Source organism: Sturnus vulgaris, chromosome 5 (assembly GCF_052056855.1).
Source record: "Sturnus vulgaris isolate bStuVul1 chromosome 5, bStuVul1.hap1, whole genome shotgun sequence".
NCBI classification, from domain to species: domain Eukaryota; kingdom Metazoa; phylum Chordata; class Aves; order Passeriformes; family Sturnidae; genus Sturnus; species Sturnus vulgaris.
The window spans coordinates 11,136,816-11,155,821 of record NC_142247.1 but is presented as its reverse complement, the minus strand read 5'-3'; the positions used below and the strand labels follow the sequence as shown (position 1 = coordinate 11,155,821).

Genomic DNA, 19,006 nt, shown 5'->3' with positions numbered 1-19,006 from the left:
GGCAAGCAGAAAGACATCACCTTCTCTAACCAGCAGGAAACCCTTTCCTACCCTAGCCCTGAGCTCTCAGTCACCACCACAGCTGAGGCTGTCTATAAACATGGACAGGCCCGTGTCCAGCCATGGTCTGCACCTCTCAGTCTCAGGACACTGAAATTCCACTCTAAACCTGCGCTGGTACCAAAACCTGAGTTATTGATAACTTAAACAATTGCTTTACTCATTCCTATGACACTTCAGTGTCATGATTTCAAAACATTTAAGGAGAGAATTCCTTTTAAATATAGGCTTAAGCACAGAGGTGTTTTGGAAATAATATGGAAAACAAAAATACCTTTCTTGGTTTTTTGGAACAGCAGTGCACTGAGTCATTATTTCCCCTAATAAAGAGAAGCATTCCTTTTTCACTTAAAGACTTCATGATAACCTCGTGCATGGCTGACTTTAGGGCTCTTATGCCCAGCTTATGTCACCTCAGTCAGAAAGTAATTCTGCAATTAACCCTGCTACAACCCCAAAAGGTGCACAGTGTCATTGGTCTGCTTTAAAATTGCAAACACATGGAGAAACGGTGGTGCAATTTTTCTTAATTAGAGAAAATGACCACACTTATAAAAAAAAATAGATTAGACTGTTCTAATCACAAGCAGTGTTTAAAAATTAACCCAAATATACAAAAAGCCCAGCTCCACGCCTTGATGCTACATCCCAATAATCTGAAAAGCTTGTAGCCCACGAAGTCTGTTCAGAAACAGCCTGAAATCACTGTCCTGTGCCATTTGGGGGGAACCCAACTAACTCCTTTATTTATGTCTAAACACTGATAGCTCTTAATGGTAAAAAAAGAAACACAGTAAACTCTCATGATGTTGCCCATAATGTATTGCTTCCATCACTTCTCGTGCACACACCTGACACACACACACACACAAGAATGTTAATTTTTACTGCTCAAGAGAAGCCTGAGTTTGTTTAGATCTGAGACAAAAAGCAGCAGTCCATCACCTCATGTCGCTCTAAAACCCTGACATTTACAGAGCTCTTTCCAAACCAGTTCATTAAACACTGCATGCATCTCAAGGCCATATGCAGCTGTATAATTTAGAGTGTATATTTTATAGGTTTCTTTTTCTGGTTTACCCGCTGATTATTATGTGCTGTAAAATTTCAATTATCCCGACCAGTCAGGGGAATAAAAAAGGGAAATAAAAAGTAGGTGATGGAAAAGCGTGTGTTAACAAATGCCATGGAAAAGGAGCCAATGCAACACTCAGATTTCAGTGTTATTAATGCCCTTTTCTCTTCTCACAGACAGATTAGCAGTATGAATATAAAGCACAAAATGACAACTAAATCATCTCCCTCATTCTTACATGCAGCAGATATTTCAAACCACTGTGGACAAATCCACAGGTGAAATTTATCTTTGCTTTTCCTATGCAAAGTCATAGACCTGGGAGGAACAGCACAGCCCAAATTAAGGGCTGAATTTGGCCCAGCTAGTAAAAGGAAAGACTTGAAGGAGACAAGAATATGCCTGCAAATTTTCCACATAACATGTAAGTTAAACAACCCAATTCTTGAGTATAGGGCAGACGTACAGGGCTAAAATGGCTGCTGATATAAAGGGAAATGTTCCCAAATAATTTCACCTTTGTCCATTTACGTCATTTACATCATTTACATTATTTACATTGACATCTAATGCCCTTAAAAGCTGCAAACACAAAATGTTGTACCTGGAAAAAAAATCACAGAAAGAGTTGGGAATTTTTTTTCCCAGTGTGCCAAACTTGTAAAGCTGGGAGGTGAAACTTAGTTAAGTTGTCCCTGCTAAATCCAAAAAAGTGGGTATGTAAACATGTGAGAATATGAAGGCCCCAACTGTATAGTGACTTGTCCAGGCACATTATTACACATATACAGTTGTTTTAACTGTACCACTTTCTCATGAACAGTGATTTTTAATGCACATTCACCTGGCAGTCTTAGCCAATTTCTGCCGTGTCCAAACTTGTTAAGGCAAATAATTTCTCACCAAAGGGATTCCAGCTGATTAGGCCTGACCCCATTCCCGTGTGTGTATTTTCTGTTGTCACTGCTGCTGTCAGGATCACAGCTCTGTGGGATGCCTCTAAGTGTCCACAGCCTGCACACCCAATTTTTGAAGGCTGGGGAAGCTTGGCAGATATTTCCAATCTCTTCTTGCTTTCAAGAAGTTGACTACTTTGCAGCAGCTTGCATATTCATTCTGACTTGCTTCTTTGCTGAGTAGTAACCTGGAAAATGCACAAACAGAATTAGGGTATGACACTGAAAACAGCTGCTTTTCAAGAAATCCCTCAAATCTTATTTTCATGTCGAAGAAATAATTTCGACTTCTCTACGGCTCCTGAAGGAACAAAACTAATACCTTTAGTGTGTCCCACATAAAGTTATGTAATACCCAGCAAAACAAAGGAAATGTGCTGGCCTTTATCCAGTTGAGATCAAAAGCCTTAGGACCCTCTTATGCAAGATGAGCAATGCAGCAATTTCACTCCAGCATTGAGATCCACTGCTGCAGTGCCTTCCTTGCAGAAATGGGGCTGAGGGTTTCTTCTTCCTTAAAAGTAACAATAAATATGCTGTAAAACAACATCAGAAGAACTGTGGTACTTTATTTCTGCTTATTAGGTCAGACTGCAAATTCAAGGGCTGCATAGAAGCTTGCACTACCACTGAGTTGTAACTAATTCCTTGCTCACAGACTGTGAACTGTGGCTCATGGGGAGAACATCCTTTGCCTTTTCATCCATATATGCAGTGGAATCTTTGTTTCAGGTGCAAACTTAAGTCATCCTTAACTACAGAAATGTGATTATAACACATGAATTCCTTCTGTGCTTCCCAGTCCTGCACAAAAAAACCCAACACACTTTTTTCAGGTCATAGGGCAGAACTAGCTGAAATGGAAGCTAGGTGAATATTTATCTTTAGAGTTCATGGGGTTTACCTGGTGTAAATTGTTTATATTCATAGCAATGGATTTGTTTCAATTTCAGTTCAGGATGATATTTAAACCTGTGCTTTCTTCACAGTCAAATTGGCAACAGCTATCAGGTCCTCTCAGCATGAAGTCTTGCATTAATTTCAAAGCAGAACATTACTGGCAGCACTACTGGAATTCTGTAGGCTCTAACTGCCAAGTTTATGCAGAGAGATTCCTGCAGCCAACTTCCTTAAGGATGTGTCTGCATGGCACAGTGGTACCTGAGCTAGCCCTAAGTCAAATTTCTGGAGCAGGATGAGATCCCAAGGAGAATGCACTGTTAACTCTGTTAACTTGGTAGAAAAACTAATCCTGCTGTTACCATAACCCTCTGTAGTCTCTTGGTGGAGCAGTAAGGAAAAAAAGTTTAAATTACCAAATGTGATCCTTACTATTCCTTTCTTCCATTTAAAAGGCTTCTCCATAGCTAGCCTTCATTTTGTTTTGGGGAAGGAAATGCATTAGGAATTATGCTTAGCAGATGAAATTCAGAAAAGACTGAAAGAGTTGGTATTCACATTTCTACCTGTGAAGAATTTTAGCAAGAGCCCAACTGCTCAGGTGCCCACAGGATGAAACCTGATTTTAAAACTGAGCAGTCAGGAGGATGCAGGTTCCCCAGAGCCATGTTTAGATAGTGTAGCCTCCATTTAAGATGCCACACAGAGCCCATGGGAATTGGTTGGTTTGCCTAAGGAACCCCAAAGAGCACTTGCACTAGCACAAATAAGTGAGGAAGCCTGCCAGAAGGAAAGCCTGGCTGGAGAGACCTGGGAGGGAAAGATTTCTGTTGTTCAAATAAGCCTGCCCAAAGAGTTCCTTTCCTTTCCTTTCCTTTCCTTTCCTTTCCTTTCCTTTCCTTTCCTTTCCTTTCCTTTCCTTTCCTTTCCTTTCCTTTCCTTTCCTTTCCTTTCCTTTCCTTTCCTTTCCTTTCCTTTCCTTTCCTTTCCTTTCCTTTCCTTTCCTTTCCTTTCCTTTCCTTTCCTTTCCTTTCCTTTCCTTTCCTTTCCTTTCCTTTCCTTTCCTTTCCTTTCCTTTCCTTTCCTTTCCTTTCCTTTCCTTTCCTTTCCTTTCCTTTCCTTTCCTTTCCTTTCCTTTCCTTTCCTTTCCTTTCCTTTCCTTTCCTTTCCTTTCCTTTCCTCCCCACTTTCTCCCCAGCCATCTTGCATGGATCCTCCTCTTCACAAGTAAGGCAGCATAATGAAAACACAGGATTTTTACCAATTTTCTCTTTGACTCTTAGCAGGCAAAGATTTATGAATGTCTCCCAGGAGAGCCAAGGTCTAAATGTAACAGCCGGAGGCAAGCCACAAACGTTGGAAGAGAAGAGCTGGCATGGAACACCAACCTTGCCAGTGGTAGGGGAAAAAAAAAAAAGAAAAAAGGAAAAAAGCCGGCATTGGACCTGCTTTTTGCATTTGAGACTCTCCCAGAAAACAGAGCAGAACCATTCTGGGTCCACATCAAAAAGGAGCTAATGGAGATGGAATATGTCTATATAAAAGGGCTGGGAAGTAGAAGGAAAAGCCTACTTTTGTACTGGTTGTTTCTCTGCATGACTGAGGAGTCAAAAACAGCAGTAAAAACTCTGTTTCTTCCACTCTGGAGGCTCCAATGTCCACAAAACCCCATGGCTGGGTTCTAATATATCGATATTTATTTATTGCTGCCTTTGGAAGCCTAAATTAAAAGCACATTGTTGGATCTCAGTGTAATGCATTACAATGTTCTTATTGACCAGAGCAGAGCACAGATAACCAGGATCAAATTCCCCTAATCCCAAAGTATCCTTCCCTTATGGGATGGCAGAAGGTGAGCAGAGGGGTGGAATCATGGGGTCAGACCCTGCCTGTAGGTGTGACTTTCCCTGGCCCACTTTTGCCTGAATTACTTTAGTTGTGCCCAAAGGCACACGGTGACGCCAAATTACATCCCATGTCCCCTTCAGCTGGCAGTGAGCAGGATCTGCGTGTGTCAGAGAAGGATTAAGAGACCTCATCTCCAGGCCTCACCAAAAGAGAAGGCTGCAAATGATTTTCCTAGCCCATCTTGCACACCTACAGTCCTCGGGGACAAGAGGACTGGTTGCTAGACTAAAGTGCTTTCTCTTATGAAAACACACGTGAGAAAGTGTTAAACTGTGCAGTGTGGTATTTCGGTTTCTACATCCCCTGATGAAATGTTTCTTGCCTGGGGAAAACAAAACGGAAGAAAAATATCCCCTGGAAATATCTGCATAATTTACTCCCACACACCTAGTGAGAGATTTACAATTGAACAGCAGTTCCCCTGAAACCATCACCACATTGTGCTCTGAATTACACTTTTGTACTCCTACCTGCAAATTATACTGTTAATTAGTTAATGGCTGTAAAGTGCTTTGGAGAAGAAAAGAGCACTCATTAAATAGCATTGTTCTGCTCTCCAGTGTGCAATGTTCCACTCTTTATTAATCTCCAACCTCTTCCAGTACCTCTTGCTAGCAATTAAGTTTCGTATTCTCAAGCAGCAAATTAGTCTGAGATCAACATCACTGCTCAGAATGTTTTTCCTGCAACTTGAGCTTCAATTATATTCTAGAAAATTTCAAGCTGCTGTCTTACACGAAACTCCCAAATGAAAGTCCTTGATCTCTGTCTTGAAAACCTCCCTTTGGATAAACCAAAGCCTGCTTTCCTTTCCTATAGACAAGGGAAATCTAATGTATGGGACGAGATTTTCAAAGCAGTTCAAACCCCACTGAGAAGAGCAAACAAGGGGCCAGATGCTCAGAAGAGCTCAGCATGCAGAATACTGGGAACTAGAGCTTTTTTCATTGTGCTGAAACCCACTCCTGGCAGCACAACCTGGTGAGAGACATTTGAAAACTTAGCCCCTCCTGCCACCCAGCCAAATTTAAGATCGATTTGCCCTTAAAATTCCTGGATGTTTTCACTGAGTGCAAAATCCAAGCTGAAGTTAGCAGGAGACCTGGCTGCTTTCTCTAGTTTCTGCTTTAGATGGCTGAACTTGTTCCTTATTCTACTTGGGAAAAGATGCCCACAGCCAAACCTACAAGCAAGCAAAAAGCCAAAAAGGAAGTGAAAAATGTCCTTTGAGGTAGAGCAGCAAAAACCAGACAGCACAGAAGTCATACCTGGAGAAAAACCACCACGACCATCACCTTAAACAAGGGAAAGGGCCTGAAAAAAAGACTTCCATGACAACAGAGCCTGATGGCCACCAGTGAAGTACAGAAGACAGATTTAATTTACAGTTGAGGTGGTGTCTCTGTCCTGACTGGTTTTACCACAATTTATTTTGCAGTGTCAGCCAAGTTGGAAGTTGGAGATGATCTGGGCAGTCACCTGATTCTTGCCTGGTATTTTCATTCCCTTTTCTTTAAGCAATTCTTGCCTGAGAAATGGTCACAGTCAACAAAAACACTGCCTTTCCTACAATGGCCAATCTCATGCAGACAACCAGTAGGTAGATTTCCTATTTCCCAGAGGCTGCCATGGGGACAGAAGAGATGAGGTTTTTACCTCCTCCTCTGGCAGGTAAGGTGGGGACATAACAAGACAGAGAAAATCCAGACATTTTGCAGGCTACCTAGATCAGAAGGGCATAAATGTACCAAACACATTCACATACTAATACCGGGTCTTAAATTTCTGGAAGAGGTTAAAAATATATCTTAAAGGTCATTCAATTCTTTCTCTCTCCCTGGATTAAAAAAATTCAGCCTCTCCTCACAAGCAGTGGATGGTCTTAAAAAAAAGTCTCAGAGAAATATTAGCAAACAGCCAAATTCCGGATTTGTTGTGCTACTGAATTCTAAAGGGCATAAAGTCTGGGAACAGAGCTGAGAGGCATCAGCTGGTGATTTGTCTCCAGACCATGCAGTCAGGCTGAGTTCCTGCAGAAGCTTCAGCTTTGGTCCTCAAGACCTCAAAGGGTGCTCCAGTCACAGCAAACACAAATCCAGGTGTGGCTGGAATCATCACCACTCCATGGTATCTCTGCAGGGCTGTATCTCATCCACCTGAGCTCTGGGCATCCCCTCACAATCACACACCAAGTGCCTGCTCTGAGAATGTCTCCAAGTGGTTTCGGTATCAAGAGCTTGTCAGGGACAGGGCAGTGTTTGCACTTGGGTGCTTCTGCTCAGAAAACTGCCCTGGAAAACTCAGATACTGAGGGATGGGGCTCCCTCCTCCTAGGTGGAAGCCAAGTGTCAGTTCTGCAGCTGATGACACTGATTACACACCTAAGCAGAAGGCCAAAGAGGTGGGCTGGCTCCTGCATCATTTAGAAGTCTTATTCCCTGCCCTTAGTGGCTCTGAACCAGCATCCTGCAAACACCTGGCCCAGAGCCACAGGAAATTCAACCAGAGAGGGCCAGGTCTGGGTCACCCTTCTGGTACATAGGTTGATTTCCAAATATTACTTGTGGCTCTCTGGAGGCAGGTGGAGCTCCAGGATGGAAAAGAGAGTGTGAGACACCACCTGGGGACGAGCATGAGGTGTGATGGGGCCCAGGAGGGCCCCAGCCAGGTCCCACTGGTGGTTCTGCATCCTTCTGCGTGGTTCCACATGCCCATCCAGTGTGAGCTCTGCTGCCCATAGGAGCAAAGCTGGCAGGAGCCCACCAGATGTTCCTCACCCTCTGCACCACCTAGGAAAGGTGGAAAGGCTCTTTTCCTAAGGAAAAGCTGCAGAGAGCACTAGGACAAGGATAATCCTCTAGGTGGCATCCAGAAACTCCAAACTTCACATGACACTCTTGCCGGGGCTGCGCAGAGCCTTGTCCTTCTCCACCGGGATGCTCCGGGGCCGGCTGTCATTACAGCCATTAACAATCACACCCCGTGCTTCTTCACCCCGTGCCAAGCCCTCGGCAGGTTAAACTGAGCTCATTCGGAGGCAATCAGCTCTCAGGAGATGGCAAGAGGTCTAAGGAAAGGTGTTTTACAGGAATCTCCGTGTTAGAAATTTTCCTCATTCGTAGGAGGAACTGATTGAAACCAGTGAATCAGGGTTTGGAAGAAAGGAGGTTTTTATCAAACAGTTATGGCCTTTCCTATTAGCACACTTTAATAACACACAGGAATGAAGTAGAAAAGACCCTGTGTTGCTCTGTTAATGATTATGTCTATTCCAGCACAGCTTGTGAATCCAGGGCCTTGTCTTTAAGCCTGTCTAATTCCAGGTGTTTCAAAGGAAGATAAAATGCCTGCAGAGAGGATAATTACAGAACAACCTTTCCCTATGGAAAGTTTCCTCTTAATGTGCTTAGTTATGTCATCAATCACAAAGGTTCTAACTCCTCTAAGCTTACATCATGGGTATATAATGCCTGTTGTCATTGCCATTATTTATGGTCACATCCTGACCATAAACTGTGAAACTGTGAAACTGTGGCCCTACAGAGTCAGTGCAAGTTCATGCAGCTGAACCAGGATGTGGCTCCTCACTTTTTTCAGGACTCTTTCCAGGTCTGGGCTCCAAAGCTGCACTGTCGCTATTCCCACAGCTTCATCTGGGTTGTGTGGGTGTACTAAAACATCCGTAAAACAAGACCAAAATATTTGTGAAATGCAAAGGCTTTAGTGGTGGGGTCCTTTCTTTCTCATCCCATGATTTCTGTGCCACCTAAGGACATGCTGTCAGGTGACCTTTGCGGGTTGAGATATGACCAAGTCAATAATGAAAACTGAGTAAAATCTATGACTATTACTAATTGTAATGAAAATGCAAGCAAGAGATAAATAAAACCCAGGGAAACGAGTAATTCCCAGTACAGTTGCTCCCCTGCTGATTGAAGCCCAGCCCGTCCCTGAGCAGGGGTGGCCCCTGGTCAACTCCCACCAGTTTCTACACTGACCACGACGTTCTGTGGTGTGGAACATCCCTTTGGCCAGCTCAGGGCACTGTCCTGGCTGTGCTCCATCCCAGCTCTTTGTGTCCTGCTCACTAGCAGAGCATGAGACACTGAGAAGTTCTTGATTGCAGTGAGCACTGCTCAGCACCAACTAAAACATCCTTGTGTTATCAACATTCTTCTCACCCTGAACCCAAACCACACCACTGCTCCAGCTACTAGGGAGAAAATTAACCCTATCCCAGCCAAAACCAGGACAATATCTACCCCTTATTCCATGGCATTTAAGTCATGGCAGCTCCCACATTTCCCAATACCTGATCATCCTTCTTGTCTTTTGGTGTGTATATATGTAAACCGACACAGGTAACATTCCCACGTTCCCTCAGTCATGGACCTGACCTATAACAGTCTATTAAGTTTATTTAATCCTTAGTTCATAACTTGGGATTCCATCTGTTGTAACAGTCTTTCAGGACAGGAAAGATGGTGCTGAGCAGCTTAACAGCATTCCCTCTGCTGCAGATGGAAAGAAAGGTGCTGAGAGCATTTTCACGGATTTTAGTGGCACCTTGGCTGAGATTATGGAGGGTCTGGACAAGCTGAGGTCCTCCAGGGCCACCAGAACCCCTCTGGGTCCGGGTGTCTAAGCTAGGCTTGAGTGCCTGGAGATGCTGGTGATGGCCCTTGTGGTGTGTGCATGGAGAGAGTTCACATTCTACATCAGTGGAGGAATGAAGAATGTGCTGCTGTCATGGACTGATCATTGACAGTCATGGCCAGATTTGGTCACAACCAGAACCCCAGGATGGGCCAGGTTGGAAGGGGTCACAGTGGGTCATCTAGGCCAACCTCCCTGCTCAAGGAGGGTCATCCTAGAGCACACAGATATTTATATGTCATCATGATCAACATTATATTTCCTTGAGATTTAGTAATCTAAAACATTTCTTCAGAAGTAAAGTGTTTTCATGTTTTAATTTCCATGTTGCTCCCAGCAGACTTGTGAGGCAGACTGAATAATGCCTTTGTGAGAAGGCAGGACTGTATTATTTACTCATTTTTTCAGGTTAGGATACACAGGCAGATTTGGGCAGGGGTTTTGTTAGCACTGAGGTGGGCTCTGCCTTTGGAGTTTTCGTTTCTGAATTTGAAAGGGCTGCTTTTTTTTTTTTTTTTTCCTTCTCTGTTCCTGTACTGTTCAAGAGCAGAAAGAGAGGCAAGAGCTGGAAAAAGGCAGCAGTATTCCTTAGTCTACAAAACAGGAAGAAAACTATCATTAATGATCAGAAAGATGAAGATTTCAGCTGAGAAAGGGATAAAAATATTTATTCTATGAGGCATGTCTGTTGTTAAATGCAGGCACCAGAGCCTTTTTCTCCATCTTCCTGCACCACCAATGATGAGACCTACACCATACTTTCATAATCCACCCATTGGTATCACCCCTGCAAGGGCAGAGGCCAAAACTTTGCTTTACATCTCCCTCTTCCAAAACATCTTTAAACTCTTCTGGGGAAAACTGGACATGGAATGGGGAGATCCTCTTTGATCCATCTGTGCTACAGGTGCTCCAGTTCAAATCCAGCATTTCAATGTAGGGGCTGCAGAAGGGGAGCTTTGCTTTTCAAGGTCTAATGGCAATTTCAGGTGTTAAGAAAACTTGCCTCTATCTTCATTGTTACATCTTGTGAAGTGTTTTGAGGCTGTTCCTTTCTCAAATCACAAACTATGACACAATGTGTTTTGTTGGCAACAGTTATTTTTCTTGTAGCCTAAGTAATTTCCTATGGAAGTAGCAATGTTAGGGCTCAAGTTTGTTTCACAGAAAGCTGAACACTTTGGAAACAGAAGTCCGTGTTTTCTTACTGAATTTTTTCTTTTAGGAAGCACAAATTAATAATATAGTTTCTGGCATACCTGTGTGCCTTATCTTAGGCACGTGGAGGTGCCAAATGCTGTGAATCATCTTCTTAGCCATTTTCAGTCATGATCTGAGGTTTCACAAGATTTATAAAGGCAATTCATGTTTAGGCACCACCTCATCCTCAAGGTTCTGCTCTTGGTTTGCAATGTGCTTTTTACAGTGGATCACTCCCTGCAGGATTATTCCCTGAGCTAGGATTGCCATCCATTCTGAATTTCTGAAATCACTTATGCCTTGATATCTCTTGCTCTTGATTTGGTGCTCAGCTACTGCCTTACAATGCATGGCAGCAGGTGAGGACAAGGGGAGGAAGCAGAAAGAAGGCTGTGTGGATGTGTCTCTCTCTTCCAGTCACCTACCAGTTGCTTCCTTCATGCCCTTTGATCCATTGGGATTGTCACTTTGAGATGGAATGCTGCCTTTTTAGTTCTAGATGGGAAAAGTGAGTTAAGAAAGGCAGGAGCACCAATACAGTAGGTCTTTATAAACACCCTTTTCCCCCCTCAGTTTTGTCTGTGTAGAGTTTTGCAGCTTCCTATTTCTTACATCAATAAGATTTAAATGATAATTTAAAAGTACAGTGTTTGTATTCCTGGACATTGTGTGACAGACCAAAACCCAAAGGAAAAATAAAGGATGATGTCAGGTTTGGTGGGAAGGGATTTTTAACTTAAGGGAAGTGTGATAAATGTGAAGACAGACAGTTACATTATTCTGTCAGTTCTGGTCTCGGTGCAAAGCTAAGGGCTTGTGTATTCTGTAAATCGTAGCCTTTATGAAGTGCTGGTGAACCAAAAGACAAATTGCTGCATGACACCAGTGCTTTCTAATAATGTGTGCCTTGAAAAATGGTACTGAGTGAGTTCCTATTTTCAATTAACTCTGTAAGTGAAAAGATAAATGGAGACAGAGGAATCACCACTCCATTATCTATTCACCTGTTCACTGGAGATTAATTTTCAAATAGGCTTAGGAGTACTGACTATAACATAAAACCCAGATATAAACACAGGAAAAATTAGGGGCTAGGTAATCTTTCACTCTCCATTTATCCTTCTGCAATACATTTAAAACTCAGTCACGGAAACTAGACACTCTAAGATTTTGAAGAAATAGAACTTTCTCCTCCCCCCACCCACCCCAGAAACATATTCCCCATTAGTTTTCATATCTGCAATGTCCTTTACCCACTGAAACAAAGCTACTTTTGCCTTCTGAAGAGTGTGTGATTTAGTTAGCCTGTAGAAAATATAGCTGAGAATATTTCTGAACAAGCATACCCCATTTTGGGGATGGAGCAATTACTTGGCCTTTTGCCTGTTGACATATCCCTGAACAAATACTGAAAAAGAAAGCATAAAACAAAGAGGAAGGTCATAGCTATAAATATCAAAAATACTTGTGTAGATGTAATATAGATGCTAGTGCAGGGAAAGCTGACACTGTATGGAGAAGAGGAAAAATGCATGGTCATGTGGAGGGGTGGTTACTGTAAAAGCACAGCCAGGAGCCTCTGTTTTGGGAGGGAGGTGGGAAAAGCCCCCATTGAACCTGCCCTGCTCACCAGGGATCCAGGAAAAAAAAAGGCAAAATTCTCTTCTGGCCACGGCCACAGGGCTTCCCTGGGACTGTGAGTGTTTGAAGGGGATGCTTTGAGCTCCTCAGTGCCACCTTTGAAACAAACATTGGCCCTCAGTCCTTGAGCAGCAAAACTCAGTCACTCCTGCCTTTTGGTCAGCTTTTTCTCAAGTGACAACCAGCAAGACTGCACAACAAAACTGTGTGAATTGATAGTGTACTTCTGGAGAGGAGTTCTTGAGCTATATATTGTAATTCCATCTGTGGAATTCACTCCTATGCAGAGATGTCAAAGATGTGAACAGGAGATGGAAACACAGTGCTCCTTTTTCTTTTGCTTATTTTTCCCCCCTTTTTGGACAGCAGGAACTCCAGCTGCTCTGTATTCCAGGCATTTTCTGCTGGGCACACCAGCAGGAAAGGGATATGCAACCTCCCAGCCATTGTCAGATGACAAAGCATGTGCATCAGGAATAGACACAGTGCCCAAGGAGGTCTGGGCACTGGCATGACCCATTGCTCCTCAAAGCTGGTGAATTCTGAGCCATGAGCTTAAAAGTGATTAGGGGACAGCTGCCAGACCTCTTAGGCCTTGTCACCTCAGGAGACCAGGATGAAATGGCAGCAGGCAATGACATCAGCTCTCGTCAGTTTGAATTTTTGTTTCTTATTAAAAATACTCTTACTTTTACCTTCACTTTCAATATTGTAACTTAAAATTTAACTAATTCTAATGTGGAAACTACTGTGTGGTGCTCACAGTGAGTTCTGCAGATACAGCAACACTGAATTGATATAAATTGGTTTTGTAAAGAAAGCTTTTGGGGTATCTGCAAGTCTAAACATTATGGAGATCCAAAGAGCCTCACAAAAGCTGCACAGCTGGCAAAGAGCATCAAGTGGTAGGAGGGAAATTTTTCCAGGCAGGCTTTGTCCCATGCTTGTCCTGCAGCGAGAGGAAGTCCACAGCTTCTGTTTGTTTCCAACACAATATTCATATTTTTCCAGGGAAGCTGTGGATGCCCCATTCTTGGAGGAGATCAGCCTGGTTTAATGGAAATGTCTCTGACTGTAGCAGGGGGGTTGGACTAGATGATCATCAAAGGTTCAGCCTGACTCCAACCATTCTTTTCTCCTAATCTGACAGTATTTTTAGCCCTTTTTTTACCCACTCTCCCAAAGCTGGTAGGAACCTTAAGGATGTGGAAATCCGGAGGTTTCAGTGATTTCCTCTCAGATGGACACCAGTGCCACAAATGTTCCACAAGTGTCAGAGCTGATGAGCCTGCTTCTTAAGGATTTGGGCCCTTTGCCCACCCTCTTGCTCAGAGAGCTGTGACACAGACACCATCAAGGCTAAAACTGTGCATGCCTTGCCTGACCAGCTGGATGCCACTAGATTAGAGTACATAACTGAGCTCTGTTTGCCTTCTACACTGGCACTTTAATTTGGGGGCATTTCCTTTATTCAGCTGCCAGTTTTCACAGAACTTGTGAAAACATAATTTTTTTTAATGTTTTTTTCCTTACACCAAATGTGCCAAGTTGTGAGGGGATGTTTGGGGCCAGTGAGGATAAATTTCACTGGCTGCTCAGCTGTGATCTTGGATTTGTAAGACCAAACTGTGCTTGGCCAAAGTTACCTGTAATCACACAAATGAGCCTACATAAACCTTATTAAATATATTTTCTACAACCTCAAGAGCTAAATAGATTTCTAGTTAAATAATAATTAACAGGCTGCCTAGGGAACTTGGGCCAGCACTAATGCCCTGAATGAGGTTTTAAGTGATAAGGGGATAAGGATACTTGATGTGTGCACAGCCAATGCCCTATAGCAACTTCTCCTCTGATCTAAAACTCTGGGAAATGTTCTCACTGTAGTTGTTGTCCTGGAATTATGTGTTTTTCTACTTGCTATACATAGTGCTCAAAATGGAAGGATTGCTGTTTATTACACACATTGAAAACATGGTTTCTTAGAACCCATGGGATCTGGGTTCAAAGTTTTTGTTCGGTGTTTGTAGCTCTGTTCACACCTCTGCTTGTCTTTATGTCTGCACTTAAGAGGTGGTCATATTTTAGCAGAGTCGATGTGGTATTTCTCACATATTGAGTTTCTGCTAAAAGGGCTGTTTTCTGTGTGAGATGGAGGGAAAAGTGCCACATCAACGCAGGAGACAGCCTTGACCCAAGAGAGACTGTAGTTTGGAGCCCATGACTGCACTCCATGATTAGGCCTTTGAGGGAGTTGGGAATGAAACTGAATTCCTCAAAGCTAATGTGGAAGGGATGGGCAGAAAAGGGCATAAAGGAAGAGAAGCACATGGTGAAGAGGTGACCTACTGTACTGTACAAGCTATAAACTCTGAGAGGCAGAAGAGATCCTGCCTGGTCACCTGAGGCTGATAAGAAGGTAGGGAGTTCACACTGCAGTTCTCATTTTTGGCCAGCCAGAATTACAGTTTCTGTAACATCCCTACCATGGAAACAGCCACGGGTCTGTCAAGTTATTGGAGAATGACCTGGTCCTCAGACATCATAGACTCACAGAATCGGAATGTTAAGGGATGGAAGGGACCTTAGCAATCACCTGGTTACAACCCCCTGCCATGGGCAGGGACACCTTCCACTATCCCAGGTTTCTCAGAGCCCCATCCAACCTGGCCTGGAACACTGCCAGGGATGGGGCAGCCACAGCTGCTCTGGGCAACTTGTCCAGAATCATCAGGGCTCCCACTAGGAGCAGTACCAATATCACTGGGAGAGCCTCTGCTCAATTTTGACCCTTTTCCAGCAATTTTGCTCACACCTAGGGCCAGAGCCTACCTGCTTTTGGCCACCAAGCTGCACCAGTGGCTGTGCTGGCTAGAGTGGTGTCCCAAGGGCCTTCAGCACAGTGCCTGACAGGGCAGGGCTTCCCTCCCTGCATGATGCTGTGCAAACAGGGCTGCGGGGGTGTTTTGTCCCTTCCCCTGGGGCACCTGGCCCTGGTCCCTGTCTGGGACAGGCTGCAGGGCGGCTGAGGCGCTGCTCTGCTCCAGCGCTGCCATGCCGACGTTGCTGTCTCCCTGGTGGGCTGGAGTCCTGTGATAGCTTTCCAGCTGGGAACATGCCCAGGACAGAGTTTTAACACCATCCACCACTTGAGCTGTTTGCAGCTTTGGTGTAACATTACCAAAAATAAGGCTGTTTGAATGAAACAAGTGTTGGGAAATGAGCTGTCTCTCTCCTGCTCTCTTTATCTCTCCCCGCCGAGGGTGGCCAAGTGTGCAAGAGCAGAGGGAGGAGAGGAGTCTGGTGAGGGCTGACCAGGCACAAGCTCTCCCTCTTTTCCCTCCTGCTCCTTCTCATGGAAGCAAAAAATCCCTACACCTCACAGAACATGCTCACTAAAATCCCGCCCTGATCTCCTCTGCCAAAAGGAGCTCTCAGGATCAGGTTCCCATCCCTTAACCCATCACCCGACACACTGAAAGAGAAGAAGGGAATCAGGAGCCAAACACAACATTAATCAGATTAGGACCTTTCTTGGGACACCTTTATTTTTACTTTACTTTCCCCGTTTCAGTTACTTACCTCATCTCTCCTAAACACCAGGGGCGGTATCCCAGACAATGGCCTGTAACATCCTTCACAGTGTAGATTTTCTAATCTCCAGCCCAAATGTTTACTCCTAGTTCTGGCTAGTCCCCAGCTGAGGCAGTCAGTCAGTTGGCTGGACATCTCTTTGTACACTTCGTGCTTTCATCAGGGGCTGCAGCGAGCCTGCACTGTCAAGGGAGACAACAGGTTTTTTTTATCCTGTTTTCACATTATGAGCTCTGAAACAGCTCAGCTGGGACAAGTTAAGTCTTCAGGGCATGTGCATTGCTGCAGAAGTGTCAAGGAAGATTAAAAACAGGCACAGAAATACGACTGCTAAACTAACCCCCAGAAATTGCTAGAGGGGAGCTTTTTGTCTTGGTGCAAGGTAGATGAAGGTTAGAAACTCTGAGCAAAAGACCACCTTCATTTGCTGCCTTTTCATTCCTAATGTGTCTTTAGGTTACAGGCTGGGTATTCATGCTTGATAGTAAAAGACAGAAGCCAATTTTTGCCTGTGATAGGGAAAAAAAGGAAGAGAATTCAGCCAACTGTTCAGGTTAGAAAACATCATGTCAATGGTGGTACCATCCGTTTATAAGCACAGTGATGTGTGATGGAAATACCACAGCCAGGCTTCTTGCACTGCTGTCCCTGGGCTCCCTGTCTGGCTGAGCAGAAGAGATGGATGAGAAGTGACATCAGCATCGTTTTGTTGGAAGAGGAGGGGCTGGAGAAGGCAGCAGTGTGAGGCTGGACCAGCCTGCTGGCATTTCAGTGTGTTAAGGCACAGGCAAAGGGGGCAGTGTTTCACATGGCACATCACCAGCAACGAGGAGTCAAAGGCTGGGACAGAGGATACACAAAAGGAAAGTTTAGTCTCAGTCTCAGGAAAGATGTTCCATCAGCTGCTGTATTGTTGACTGCTTTCCCAGGGGAAATCATGAGGACACGATTTTTAAAAACCAAATGGGATAAAGAATGAGAAAATTCACAATCAAAACCAGTCCTACACTGGCTCCTGCGTGAACAACTGAGGTTCCTTCCCTTTCCTGACCTCTGTTGATCTTGCTCCCCTTTATAATTGCTCCCTTTAGCCGCTGTTTATAAGAACAGCCACAGTGTCTCAGATGCCTGTGGATGTGACGTGTTGTCTCCTGCTTGTCCCACTCTCCCTCTGCTCTGTGCTTCCCATTCTCCTTCCTTCCCTTGCTCTCTCATCCTCTCCCACCCTGCTGCCTGCCACCAGGGCCCAAACTTCTGGGGACCTCCTGCTTCTGCTTTCATCTCTCCCCCAAATTTCCTTGAATTTCTGAGTGCAGAGGACTGCAGTGTTCCCAGTCACGGGTCACTGGCCAGCAGACAGTTTTCATCCCTGCAGCTCCATGCACCTGGCTAGGAGCAGAGAAGGCTGTGATCCATATTTTGCTTATATGAAGAAGCTGAGAGGCAGCCAAGAGAAGAGGTTTACTTGAAGTGGGAGGCAGGAATGGGCTGACTCAGTTCTCTGGTATTCCATCCCAAATCCTTTCCACTGGCTCGTGGTTCCCGCACTCCTGCCTGACCTATTCGTCAGGAAAGCCTGTAATGTGAGAGCACTCCCAGCGTGTTAGGCAGTACAGAGGAAAAAACATGATAGAGAGGGGGGTCAGGCTTAGGTGTGAGGCTAGAAACTTCCCACTTCCCTCTGGATCAAGCATTTAAAGCATTGTTGCCAGTTCTTGCCGTAAAAGACATTGCACCAAACAATAAACAATAAACAAGGCACAAGCAGCATTATTTACCAATTAAGGCAGTCGGAAGTCTGCATGAAATATTCCCCGGATTTGAAGTAATCATGTTTTTCAATGGAATATTTTTTTTAAAAATAAAAAATTGGCACACAGCATCTTCCCTGAAGTCTAGGCAAGAGGCACATATTTGTTTGCAGTAGCAGCACAGACCGTACTGACTGTAACTAGGTGAGAATGCTAAACAGACCCAGTTTCCTTGCTGGCCTCTGAAAACAGGCATAAATTCTTCTGCAGACAGAAGACAGATGGTGTGGGCATTGCTAAGATCCAGGCTTCCTGGAATCAGGAAGCTGTGCAAATCCAGAGGTTCAGAGTGTGAAAGATTGTCAATTAATTATTATCTTTATTGGGATGTTGTCATGCTCTGCCTGTGGCGCTGAGGTCTGGCAGAAAGCTCAGCCCTACGGCCAGGCAGGGTATTTCAGGGATGGTCCTAATTTATCCTCCCCAGATGACTCATGTGCTATTTCTTGTGCAGAGGAAGAGCAGTCAGCTGCTGTTGTCACAGAGGTAGGGGATGCTAAAAAGGACCAGAAAGCAGGATCTTTGACAGCTCTTGTCTTCTGGAGCGTTTGACTGTGCTGTCAGAGCATGAATCAAGCAGCACAAAGGTGGTGAATGGGAGCAGGTGGTTAAACGTGAAGCTGAATCAGTGGAAGGCTGACTGGTGGCCAAACTGGGGAAGAAGGCAAACTGAAGAAGGGCAGTAAAAGCAGAAGCACAGAGGGAGAGTGGGAATGGAGCTGGAGGTCTGTTTGTCTGCTGGGAAACAGAGGTGGGAGATCTGCTTCAGCTAACAGGGAACCAGAAAAAGAGAATGGATAAAACAGGGCAACACAGGGAGTAGCTTATGCCTAATGGTTTGCAAGAAATACCTGTCCAAGGGGTACAGTCCCCTCAAACCTAGAAAGGAACCAGAGTTTGCTGTTCTCCTCCAGCTGACAATCTCAGTGAAACCTGAGGGCACATATCCTATCTGTCTGTGGTACTGGGACAACTTTTTGGCCACCTGATGCTTAGCTCAGGTGACAGACGTGTCCTGGGAAGCTGTTTTAATATGAGGCTGACTGAGCACTGCCACAGGTGGCCAAGAGGGGGTGTAGAGTCTCCCTTCCTGGAAATATCCAAAAGTCATCTGGACATGGTCCTGGGCAACCGGTCCTGAGTGATTCTGCTTGAGCAAGGGTGGCTGGACCAGAAGACCTCCAGAGGTGCCTTCCAGCCTCAAG

The 19,006-nt window shown here is 44.5% G+C and overlaps 1 long non-coding RNA gene across 1 annotated transcript; it reads right to left on the bottom strand.

Annotated features, from left to right (window-relative positions):
• Nucleotides 1–507: 507 nt before the first annotated feature.
• LOC148223554 (uncharacterized) lies at nt 508–17,890 on the bottom strand. Its single transcript, XR_015804166.1, has 3 exons — nt 17,769–17,890; nt 15,979–16,172; nt 508–2,279 (listed from the first exon to the last, which is right to left on the bottom strand). It is a non-coding gene; the product is annotated as an uncharacterized LOC148223554 (long non-coding RNA).
• Between the last annotated feature and the right edge of the window lie 1,116 nt (nt 17,891–19,006).